The sequence below is a fragment of the Andrena cerasifolii genome, chromosome 9 (assembly GCF_050908995.1).
Source record: "Andrena cerasifolii isolate SP2316 chromosome 9, iyAndCera1_principal, whole genome shotgun sequence".
Lineage (NCBI taxonomy): Eukaryota > Metazoa > Arthropoda > Insecta > Hymenoptera > Andrenidae > Andrena > Andrena cerasifolii.
The window spans coordinates 12,805,111-12,816,897 of NC_135126.1; the positions used below are offsets into that span (position 1 = coordinate 12,805,111).

At 49.4% G+C, this 11,787-nt stretch overlaps 1 protein-coding gene across 2 annotated transcripts in view; it reads left to right on the forward strand.

Moving 5' to 3' along the window:
- Nucleotides 1-11,787, forward strand: part of LOC143373065 (uncharacterized) — a 43,447-nt gene that overhangs the window by 3,358 nt on the left and 28,302 nt on the right. Inside the window, exon 1 of one of the 2 annotated variants that reach the window (XM_076819874.1) lies at nt 902-1,031. The exons of the other annotated variant lie outside the window; for it this stretch is intronic. The gene's annotated coding sequence lies outside the window, so the exon portion shown is untranslated. Of the gene's footprint in view, nt 1-901; nt 1,032-11,787 lie in introns of those variants that run through there. 2 annotated transcript variants of the gene reach the window in all.

Consider the following 11,787-nt stretch of genomic DNA (forward strand, 5'->3'; position numbering starts at 1 on the left):
GGTAGAAGCCTGAATCTAATTAGGGGATCCCATTTTCCGCGGTAATTTGTGAAAGATAGGTGAACGGTTCGTTATTTTAATTCGTTTGGACCCTTTCTAGTCTCGTTTCACGTCGACGGGAAAAATTCCCTCGCGATACACGCCCACAGCGTGCGCGTGCCCCAATTGGGGCTGTTTTAATTCGAGGTTTCAATTAAAAAGAAGGGCACGAAACGAACGTCCCGCGAAACGTGCACTTGATTCGCGAAAATGGAGGTTGGAGTTTTTTTTTTCGAAAAACTATCGAAACGCAGATTGTTCCGGAGCATTGTGCCACGTAACAATGCGCTTTATGCGAAATTTATGGTGACGCTCACCTCGCTAGCTTTCACCTTACGTGCAGAGAGAAACGCACACCTGAAGCTCGCTTCTCTTTCCGCCCCTACGCGCCTCCTATAACGAGGTACTCAAAGGCGAAAAAAAAGGGGTGATAAGCGCGGGGAATGCGTGAAAGAAGCACAAAACAGACTATAACCTTCGATATTTCCCCTTCGCCGATACACTTCGGGCTCGTTACAGAGACCGTGCACCGAGATTCCTTCGACAAACAATCATCTTTAAGTGCGCATTCCGCTACGTCCTATTAGATTCCTGTTAACGGCAAGAGCTGTTCACCTAGAAGGGATCGTGTTTAATAGGACCCCCCGTAAAAGTTTCATTCGACGAGCCAGTGATAAAAGACTGTCGCACGCGACAAAAATTTCTTTCTTTCCAGCAAATCGTAAAACGAGCGGGCAGGTAATTCCCGAAACCGTAACATTTACGAGGCTCGGACATTTAATTGATATCGGTCCGTAAAGTCCACGTCGAAATGACGTTACCTATGTGTGTAAGTACAGAAGACGGGGTGCATGTTACTTTAGCGAAGTCCACGCTACTTGTCGGGTTGTCAGCCTGTTATTAGAGCGGAGCGTTTTGTTTTCGCGCGGCAACGCGAAATTGGTACACTCGATCGCAGGACGAAGTTTTGTCCAGTTCGGCGACCCAGATAAGTTCCTACCAATAGTTCTGAAACATACCGCGGAATCTAAATAATTTCGATAACTCGCTCCGTCAGAGTTCGCACGTAAGTTGGGAATATCTGCGTCGTGTCTTCTGCATCCTGTTCAAAATCCGTCGATCGCGACGATCGCTGAATACTTCGAATACGATCAGCGGAATTCGCGCACCCACTTCGCCGGAGCGTGCGTCTTCGATACATTCCGGCTGTTCGCGCGCACAATGCGACTCCCTGGCCGCGTGTTTCGAATCGCGGCTCTTCGATCCGAACCCGTTCTGTCCCCGTGCTCGCTAGAACGCCCACGTATTTCTTCGTGCTCGAGGTGCGTAACATTTGCCACCCCGAAATGGAAATTCTTCCCGCCGTGCCGGTTGCATCCGCGTAGCAGGAAAAAGTTCGGCGTATTGTTTTTCGATGCAAGAAGCTTAATAAGCGTTTCGTGCACGAATAACTAGCACCCTATCGATTGCGCGTTACGCGAGCCCACTGTTTGATGAATTCTATCTTTCGGACGATAAAACACGCAGGTTTTTAATTAAATCCGGGGCATTAATTACGGCCGAGATACGAAATATGGAAAAATTGGACGCGCGCATCAATTGCGAATTCAACTACCTCGCCTGGCGTGCTCGCAGTCGTTTCACCGAAGGATATGCGGGAAGCTACACACCGAGACTAAGTAGTTGCGAATTGTTTTACAGCTGTGCACACTCCGGTGATCCACTAGCCGCGCCTTCGGCCGTTTCAGCAGCTTCAATTTTAATTGGCCAGATTAGTATTGCCACATTTGTCCGGGTAATTAGTTTGTACGGCGCCGTTAATATCCATCGGGGTAGGAAGTTACCTTCCCCGCCGTAGAGAGTTTGTAACACCTTTGTCGATGAATTTACCGAACCATGTTCGAAGTGCGGGGGGATTTCGAGGAGGACACTGTCGCCTCGAAAGACCGAACTAAATTTTGGGGCGGGTTTGGTACATCTTCGCGGGCACCTTGAATTTTAATTGACCACGTCACATTCCCACTTCTCATCCGCGCCTCTAAGTACATAATTCAGTTCTCGAACAAAGGAAGTTCGGAGGTATCTTCGGAGTACCTCTGCCGACGAATTCGGTGAGCCATATTCATGGCGCAGTGAGATCCACTAAGAACACCTCGTTCGCGAGGGACCAAAGTGGGATGGCTGAGGGTATTTTCATGACGTCGTTGTCCGTATAAATGCGCATTCCTCTCTGAATATATTAAGCAAAACGAGGCCGTATTTAAATCAACTTCACTATCCGCGGTATCGTTCGCGGGATTGCCGAAATACGTCTCGCGGCAACATCGTCAGCCAACTCTATTCATTATCTCAACTTTCTTCGCGAACTTGAAGGCCCGCGTATTCGTTCCGTGGGCAGATTCCGGCACGGTGCGGGGGCGTGGGAAACAGGGAGGGAGCGAGTTGAAAAAGTCCCGGTGACGAAGAAATATAGGGCGGGAGGCATTCGAGGGATTAACGGGGAATATGCAAAAGAGTGAAAAATCAAGGGACAGGGACTCCGCGCCCCAGACAATGGGGGTTTTAAGAGGGAACAATGAGATTCGACGAGAGGTTGAAATTATATTGTTTTTATTTCCCTTCGTCCCTGTCGCTTGAACAGTCCGGGAAGATTTATGCGGTCGAAAATGACCGATGCGTTTACATTACAATGAAAGAATGATAAAACCGTGGAAAAGGGATGTTCTTAAATTTTGGAGACGAATACTTACGAGGAACAAAGGCTTTGCGATCGCGATTCGATGCAAAATACATCATCTCGCTGCTTTATGGTGTTGATTTTACGAATCCTTTACGCTTTATGGTGTTGATTTTACGAATCCTTTACTTACATACTACCTTCATTCATATTTTACGGGCTGCCGCGAAAATTCCAACACTTTCCCTATAAGTTCACGACTACCTGGCTCCTTTATGAATGCTCGCCAGATCAACTTGGGAGCAAGTGCGGCGAAGGAGCAACGGGGGCCACGCTGCAAAGGCAAACACCGATATAACCGTAAAGTCATCGTTCGTAATAACGTTTCGCAATTTACCGTCGCTGTTAGCGAAATCTACGAGCCGTTCTGGGATACCCGTCGTTAGTGTTTTATGTACAGTTTACCGAAATTTTCAGCAACATAACGTCGATCCCGTGACTAAATTCTCGCTCCCCCCCGAATAAAACTCCCTGGGTATACGCATAAAATTTGCGTTATCTTTATGAGGAACGGTGCATGCTCGCCAGTATCAACGTTGCACGGTATATAATCATATTTTATTCCGTCGTCTACTCGGTGCTCGCCCACGTGACATCTATCTACCGCGATCCGGCTGCGATGGCGGGGGTCAATGGGAACGGAGGAAAAAGAACCAGCCACGTCTTTTTGTTGGATCGAGCGAATGGGAGCGTGCTCGATAAACCGGCGAGCTTTATCAAAACCGTATTGGCCACGGCAGGTAAATACCTGCGATACCTGCGGGCGACGCGTTTCACGGAATTACATAGCGTTATTTGCGCGGCGGTACCTGCGACAACGAGTTCAACCGAAACGGGAACTCTGGCGAACGGTGCCGCAGTGTGCACGTCCGACACCGGTTCGTTCGCGAGCGTCCATCTTTGCGTCGAGCAGCAGCAGGGAAAGCGCGAGATAGATCGGTCGCTGGGCAATTAACGCGGGGGGCATCGCGATAAGATGACGGCTCGGGGCGTTTTAAATTAAGAGACACGTCGATCTCGTTTCGCCGAATAGATAATTCGCCATCGAGGAGGCCTCCGCTGCTCCACCACGAGTCGTTCTGCCCCGCCGTTTATCGGATTTTCTCGACGAGCCACCCCGAGCTGGCAACTTTTTTTTTTCGAATTGATCCAATACCGCGAAATGAAATCGCACGATCGATTCCCGCTGCGTTACAGACAGACCCGCGGCCTGTGAATATTTTTCGGGGAGAGGGTGTACGAAAGTTTTTATTTATTTTTTTCCACCCTCGTCCGCCGTGCGATTGCAATCGCGCGCGGCGTTCCATCTGCATATCCATCGATTGAATATGCAAACGTTTCGTGTATCGCGGAGCACCACTTACCGCGTGGTCCTTTTCCCTTCGGGTCTTGAATGCTTTCGTCCCCGAAACACGCGGGCGGTTTCACTGGGAGATGATAATGAAGTTTTATTTCGAATGGCTGCGAGGAAATGGACGAAACGTCGCACCCCTGGCTATAATGCTTGTAAAATTCTCGGTAGAAACAGGGTTGTAAAAGAACATTGCGGGGACCAGAGATGGCATCGTGTCTCTTGTTCAGACGGTATGAATATCGAGTATACTTAATGCTGTTCAAGGGTCAGTCGTAGCAGAACATTGTAAGACAGTTACCTATAGCCTGGCTGAAGAGCTACTTTCCCAGGCAATGCAGGAGAATTTTGAAGGTGCTGCAGCATCTTAACATTCTTAACAGAGATGCTACTATTGGAAATGGTTTATAAATTAAGATGCGTCCTTTTTAAATTTAATCTAACTTTTATTACGGCTCGGAAAGAATGTCTGCTCGAAACGCAACACTGCAAGGAACTGAACTCTTCTCTACCAACTGTGTTGACGCTCTGCGAACGCATTGTTACCTTCTACTACGCTCGTTTATAATATAGACTCAGGTTTCCCTAAATGTTTGATCAGTTTCGCCTTTCCATAGCCATAATCCAACCGCTACAAACGCAACTTGCATCCGAAAGTGTCAAATGATATCGTCTACAAGGACTGACGAACATTAAAGTCTCGCGTCACGGTGCGCAGATATTCCACTTGCCTGATTTACAGCCGTGACGCGCAGCCTAAATTCAATTCGAGAACGAAACACGGGCCATAATTAAAAATCTCCACGGTAATCGTTTTACTCTTGGACAACTAACGACCGAGTAACTGCGTCCGCGGTAATTGACCAATAAGACGTAGCCGGCCCGTTCCTTTTCAGGGTCTCGCGTCCAATTGCATTGTCCTCCATTTTCGCGAGCTTCTCGGGGACTATTCAACGAGGCTAACGAGTTTTCTCCATCCGCGCTAAAGACGAGAATTGTAATGCGAACGGTCGCTGACGCAGCGACACTCGGAGCTTCCGTATTTCCCGAGTCGTTACGCGTACGGGTAAAAATAGGGGGAAGCAGTGAAAAAGCGAAGAGAGCGCGGATCGTTCGTTCCTCTTTATGGGTGTAGCGGATAAAGCATTCCGGGTGTGCTGGCCCTCCGGGCAGCACTGCCATTTACCTGCCAGCTCGACACACTCTATTTGTACAGATTTGCATGGCCAAGATTCCATCTTTTACACGGTGAGACGCGATAACGCGTAACATCCATAACGCGACCCCTTTGCGCCCACGCGGAGCTGATGCAGTTACAGGCTCCTTTTGGTACAAAGTTTCGCGGGGCTGCATGAAATTTTAAATTTCATCGAGGCGCGTCGCTCACCATAGAGCTAGGTGCGCCGTCCTACGTCTTCGTTACGACCTGCGTAGTAAATCTCACGGTGGACGATGACATTTACGATACTCGACTGCTCAGCTGGCTTCCGCGTCTCTGTTTGCCAAGTGGTCGCGTAATGTCCCCACTTTCGCCGACCGTGCACACCCCTGCTTAATTATAACGAATCTGAAAGCCGGGTGCGCGACGTTTTCGAGATGGATGGAAGACCGCCGGGAACGATTCAAACGAGAAACCTTAACCGTTCTCCGTGTCCCGCGGTACGAGCCCTCGTCCCGCCGTTCCGTCGCTTTGTACACGTTGATCCAGGCGAAACGCGGTGAAATGTAGCCCCGCGCATTAGAGAAGCCCTCTGAAAAAGGTGGAAACGCGTAGTGGCTGGAAACACGTACTTTTCGCCGGTTGAAAGCACCGCGGGGAGGAAATACAGCGCTACTCGAGCGACCACGGGGGATGAAACTCCCACCCCCCCCCCCTCCCTCCCCCCGTGGAAAGCGAATGAGAGGCTGGCGCACCACTAAATTCTTTCGAGTATGTTGTCGTACTTGACACGTAAGCCCGCGTCTCCACTTAGGCCGTGATTCAAGGGATTCGAGCCAGCAGCACGAAAAACGCCCCCGCCTCGCGGATAGCGCTTTTATTGGCAGCCTTCGAGCCGTATCATATATATTCCTGCCTCGATTCGTCTACGCGGCTTACGGGATAGACGAGTCACGATAGAATCGATTAACGCGTTTTTCCACCGATCCGGCGAGAGAAAGGGTTTAATGGACGGCAGCTGGGAACAAATGCCGTTGGTGCGAGAGTGGAATATGGGAGAAAAGGATGGGCGGATGTTGAACGTGCTTGTTGGGGCATCGTTGGTCGGACTTATCGACACCATTTCGTAATTAGTAAATTTAACAGTTGCGTGGCTCGTCTAGCGAGAGCTGCTAGTACCCTCCGTTGGATACGCGAAGAAGAACGACGCGAAAAGTCGTACTCGCTGTATGGAAACGGGCGCAGTTGCGCGGCAGCAAACGGACTGCAGAAGCCTCGAGCCGCGGCAGCCTTCTTCTTTCATCGCTCGTCAATGGCAGCGTAAAAAAAGGTGTGAACAACTGACACCAGAGGAACAGGCGGAAGAAATCTGAGACGAATACTAGAAAGATCAGAGGGGTCGTAAGCGCATTGAAAAAAACTTGTCCGCGGCTCTACTCGGGCGTAAGAAAAAAAAACAAGAGGAGCCGAGGCTCGCGTCGCTGAAAAAAACTGTGAACAACTGGGTCAAGACACGAGGGGGCAAGACCTTATACGGGTGCGAGAAGGATCGACGGGCTCGTAGACGCGCGCAAGAAGGACAAGCAAGCTTGTTTACGCGACGCAGACATAAAGGGGGAAGCCGAGCCTCGAGGCACGGGGATCGGGTTTCATGCAGGTTTTCGTTCGACCATGGACAAAAAAAAGGTGCGAACTAGCCTGAGGAAAAGGAGGAACTGTCTTAAACGGGCGTGAGAAGGACCGTAAGCAAGACAAAGAAGCTTCGACACGTGCGATAAGGAGGGTCAGCTGGTTTCTTTCTCGTCGGTGCCCGATTGATCGGGGGGGAAAAAAAGGTGTGAACAAGTATGTAGCCGCTGAAAAAGGGGGTCGAGGTTAAACCCTGCGCGAGAAGGACGAAGGAAGTTGATCGCGTGACGAGGAAACGGAGCGGTCCGCGGCTCGCGTCTCGGATCAATTATTTTAGGGAGATAAACTAACACCCTAACTTAGGATGATCCACTAACATGATACCGCCTTAAGGCGGCTACCGGCCTCACTTCACAGGTGTAAATTATTTTTTGCTTTCAAATATTTATTCCATTCGATAGATCACTACACAAACTACTTACCAACAATTTTCTTTTAGCTGTACGGTGTCGGGAAGTATTTTATTCGATTTTTTACTTTCACAAATAATTTTCGCAGCATGCTTAGCTCAAAAATGCACTTCAAACTAGATTTCTGTCAAATCGAAACGTCAGATTGACATGTTTCTCAGGCTAATATATGCGGTGTGGCAATACTTTTAAGGCTGGCAACTGAGAATTCTGAGAAAAAAATTTATAGGCGCATAACTCCTGGATTAAACAGGTGTGCACTAGAGGGTTAAGAATGTGAAAAGTCTTGATCGGTAAGAAATATGCTTGCCGTTGTTGCGATACCTTGGGTTGTTTACGTAACGCCCTGGCTCCTTATTGAAAAATAATGTTTTAACAAAGGGCTTGGTAATAAAAACGGCGCGAGAAGGCGCGGTCTGTTGTGTAACACTGAATAGGCCGTGTGTTTTCTTTCGATCCAGCCCGTTTTCTTTATTCCCATCCTAACCGTTGTTCGCGTCGTCTGCGCGAACTGTGGCGTCGAAAGATAAACTTTTATTCCACGCCGGGGAGAAATCTCGATGACGTTTATTCCGCCCACTTATCGGAGGATGCGCGTAAGATTTCGCTGTTCGAGCCTTTTCATCGAATTGCTTGTTACGGAACGACCAGCCCTTCTCGGAGATAGGATTTTAGGGGGGATCCCAGCGTAAAGGGAACGCTTGTTTCCTCGGGATGGGAGAAGTTAATCGTCTTCGTTCCTTTCCCAAAAACGAGCCGGAGGCAAGCGGAATGCACGATTGCAGAAGTCGCTAGATTCTCTCGTCACGCGACCATTTCCTTTCTCATATGCGAAATTATGGCAAGGGGCGTGAAATCGGTCGCAAACGGGCGGTCAGCCGCAGCGCTAACGAGTTCACCCTCAACGCGTTTGTCTCCCTTTCCAACACAGCCGATTAATCGGTTAATTCTTGGCAATTTCGCGCATTGCCAATTAGCACGCTGGGAATATGCAACTACGCTCACGCTCAAATAGTTTCCTCAAACAGTTCGCCACCCCTCGTTCCCGAATTTCTCGCCGTTTACACTGGGATTGTTTTCTGCGATTATAGGCGCAATCGGCTGGCTCGAATGTCGCGTTAAACCTGTCCCTCCCTATCGGAAAGGAGCTGTGATTATGTACGAGGCACAAGAAGGGGAAAAACGCGTAGGAGGACCTCGAAGAACAGGAGGGTATTCATACTTTAACGGGGCGCTTCGTCGCTGATATAGTAGGCTGTGTCTTATCTGGTTATCTTGAAAAATGCTCTTGAATATTAGAGAGATTTTAGAAGCCGCGCAGCTCGTGGAATTCCCGGCTAGGTGCAACCATCATTTAGGTCGAATGGAGTCAACGAGGCAGTTACTTGTGGGCTTACAAGATGCAAGCTCGTCACGGTTGTTTGCCTCATGTAAATCAAATCACTGTGCAGCTTGAACAGCAAGAGAAGCGGAAACTACATGTCGTCTACAAATTGCGCTAATCCTGAGTAGAATCGATGAAACTTGCCGCGTCGTAGTGGTGCACAAGAGATTCGAGCCATTTCCAATGGCGCTACAGACTTGCTGGTTTAAAATCAAATTTTAATCGCAACATCCCTTTGTAAACTGCACACTCGGCATCGAGCAGGTTGCGATTCTGTCCCTCGACGCTCTCCTGGCACCTGGAAGGGCCTGGCGATCACCTGTTTAAGTAGGAATTAAGGGTGTAATGATTGAATAAAAATACTATCTCTCGGAAGCGGCGCGCGTGTTGTCGCATGCAAATCGTCAGGTGCGCGTGAAAGTCAGTTGAAAGTTTTCTCGTTTCTCGTTCAATCAAAATGCGAGACAGCGTGATCGAGTGCTGTGTCTTATCGTTCCTCCACCCGGCGCTCGTAAATTCCCTTTTTCCGCGGCTGTCTTCTTCCTCTGGCCCTGCTTCTTTGTTGGCCGCTTTCCACCGACTCTCACTGCGATTCTCGTCTGTAATTTTCTTCCGCGCGAAAGCTCGGTGCATCGCGTGCGTTTCTAGTTCCGCAATCGCTGACTTACGAGGCTGCTCGGCCACTTCGCTCCCGGTTGCGAGCATCGCCTGCGGGATCGCGCAAAATCGACGAGCTCGATATTGAAACGATTTAGGGGAGAGTGGGGGAATTGCGAACACCGCGATATTCGCTGGTTTTGCTTGTCCGGAGGTCGGGCTCCTTAATGACCCAACTGGCCCCGACTGGGTCCGCTACGTATTAATCGCAATATTATCGCGGCGTTCTTCTAGCTGCTCGGTTTACGCCGCGCGGAGAGCGGTTATAAATTCCACGATGGAACGAAAGCCGGGGTGATTACGATTCGCAAACAGGGCTCTCGTCGACGCCATTTCCGATCGCGCGTTTTAATTAAACGTCTTAACCCAGAAAATTACGCGAGCTCGGGAGCATTCCATCTCGGGCGATGCACGCTCATCGGTATTCGAAGAAAGCGTACTTTTAATCACCTGCGGCATACCTACCTCACCTCGAGGAAAGATTCTAATTATCCGTGGAACTCGAGTGTCGTCTGTCTGAATTGGTCGTCGGGAGGCTGCCGCGAGATGAGTTAATTAAGGGACGCGTGCGTCGCGGGACTTAATAGAGTCGGGACGCCTAGCGTCGAACCCCTCGTTGCTCCGCGAACAAATTTCGCGACTCTTTTAGTTGGAGCGGCCCGTTAGGAGCAGTACGCTGATGAGAACGGGAGAAATGGACGGCGGCGATAATAGCCGTGGCTTCGGCCGCTGCCATCACGAGCCCTTCGCCACTCTGCCGCCCGTTCCCGCGGTTCACGAGTATCAAGCGAAGCAATTAGTGTCGTCGTCCCCGCTAATGAAGTTTCCCTTCGACGGCCAAGTATTCAGAACGGAATTAAGAGCCTGCCACGCGGGTTAAGAAGACTTTCAGCGGTGCATCGGCCGGCGGAGCAACGGGCGCGTATCAGTCAGTCTCGCGCCCGGTTCTCAGCAGCGGGAGTTTCTGATCGAATTGGATGTCAAGGGAGAAATAGAAATCTAAGAGATGGGGGCGAAGAAAGGTTCGCGCGATGTAACGAGGGGCGTTCGATGAAAGGGATGAAGTAAACTGCATCGTTGCGATTGAATTCCGATCGCCTTCTGTCTCGAGGAAACAATCTGGACTCCGACTGTGCGAATCCTTCTCGGGGTCAGATATGAGGGATTGAGAGCAGAAACGGACTGCCTAATCCACATTTTCTGCGAATTTTTTTCTTTTTTTCAACGTGAGTTAGGAAGATTTCGTTTTTGCTTAGGAAGATCGGCAGTAACGTAACTTCCAAAGGACACCGAGGATGAACGCCCGAGCGTGTCGTCTTATTTAATTAGCTGGCGGCAGAGTGGGTCGTCGAGGTTTGGAGATCGTCGCAATTGAATTATCCGCGCGGAAGATTGTAAGAGCTAATGCAGCATATGGTCACTTCTTCTTCTCGCGTGCATTTACCAAATCCTCTGATTTTCTTCTCTGGTTAGCGAGAAATCGGATAACAGGTACGAAGGGCTTCTTAGAGCGCTTCCGTTTAATCCATCCATATAAAGATAACGTTCCATATCAATTAATCAGGGAAGGAGGAGATCGTTAATCAAACAGACGAGTACAGAGAAAACCAGGCTGCTTTCGTAATTAGGTATCGGGGATGTTTCTTTGTGACGATCACGAAAATGAAGGAAAAAGTTACTGCGACTGGTGGGATCGTCGGTTTCTAATAGAATTTCGAATCGGGCCCTGGGAAAATGGTCTGGAATCGCTTTGACCATGGGCATCGGCGATGAAATGTAATTTAAATCGTCGAACGATCCAAAGAATCGCCGCCGGGGACAAAGGTGTCAGGGACGATCAGCAACGCTTGACGGGTTAACGAGAATTCGATTTTGCCACTGTGCTTTTATTCCCGCCAAATAAACGGAAAAAGAAGCGGGGAACTTGGAGAACGCGGAAAGCACGTTCCTCGCCCCCCTTTACTATTGAATCCACGAAACTTTCTCTTGTCGGTTCCCTTCAAACCCACAAGTCCAGGATCGTCCACGTGTAACTCTCGTTCTGCGTCGGTTGTCGATTCTGGTGCCGGAGAAGCCGCGCGGAATTTAATGACTCGACCGTTCATCACCTCTCTCTTCATTTGCGTTCTCCATTTTTCTCTCGTTCGCTTAACGAGCACAGAGTAGGTGCCTTTCGGCATCGAATTTAATTTATTTCTTCGCCGGGCAAGAAAGAAATATTTGCAGGCGAGAATTGCGATAATACGTTTTTCTACGGCGAGGAAAGCAAATTTATGACCCTCGCGATACGTGAGCTCGATTTCGGGGGAAGATTAAAGCTGATATCGCGCTCCTCGTGGAATACTTTCGTTCTCGCGGGCA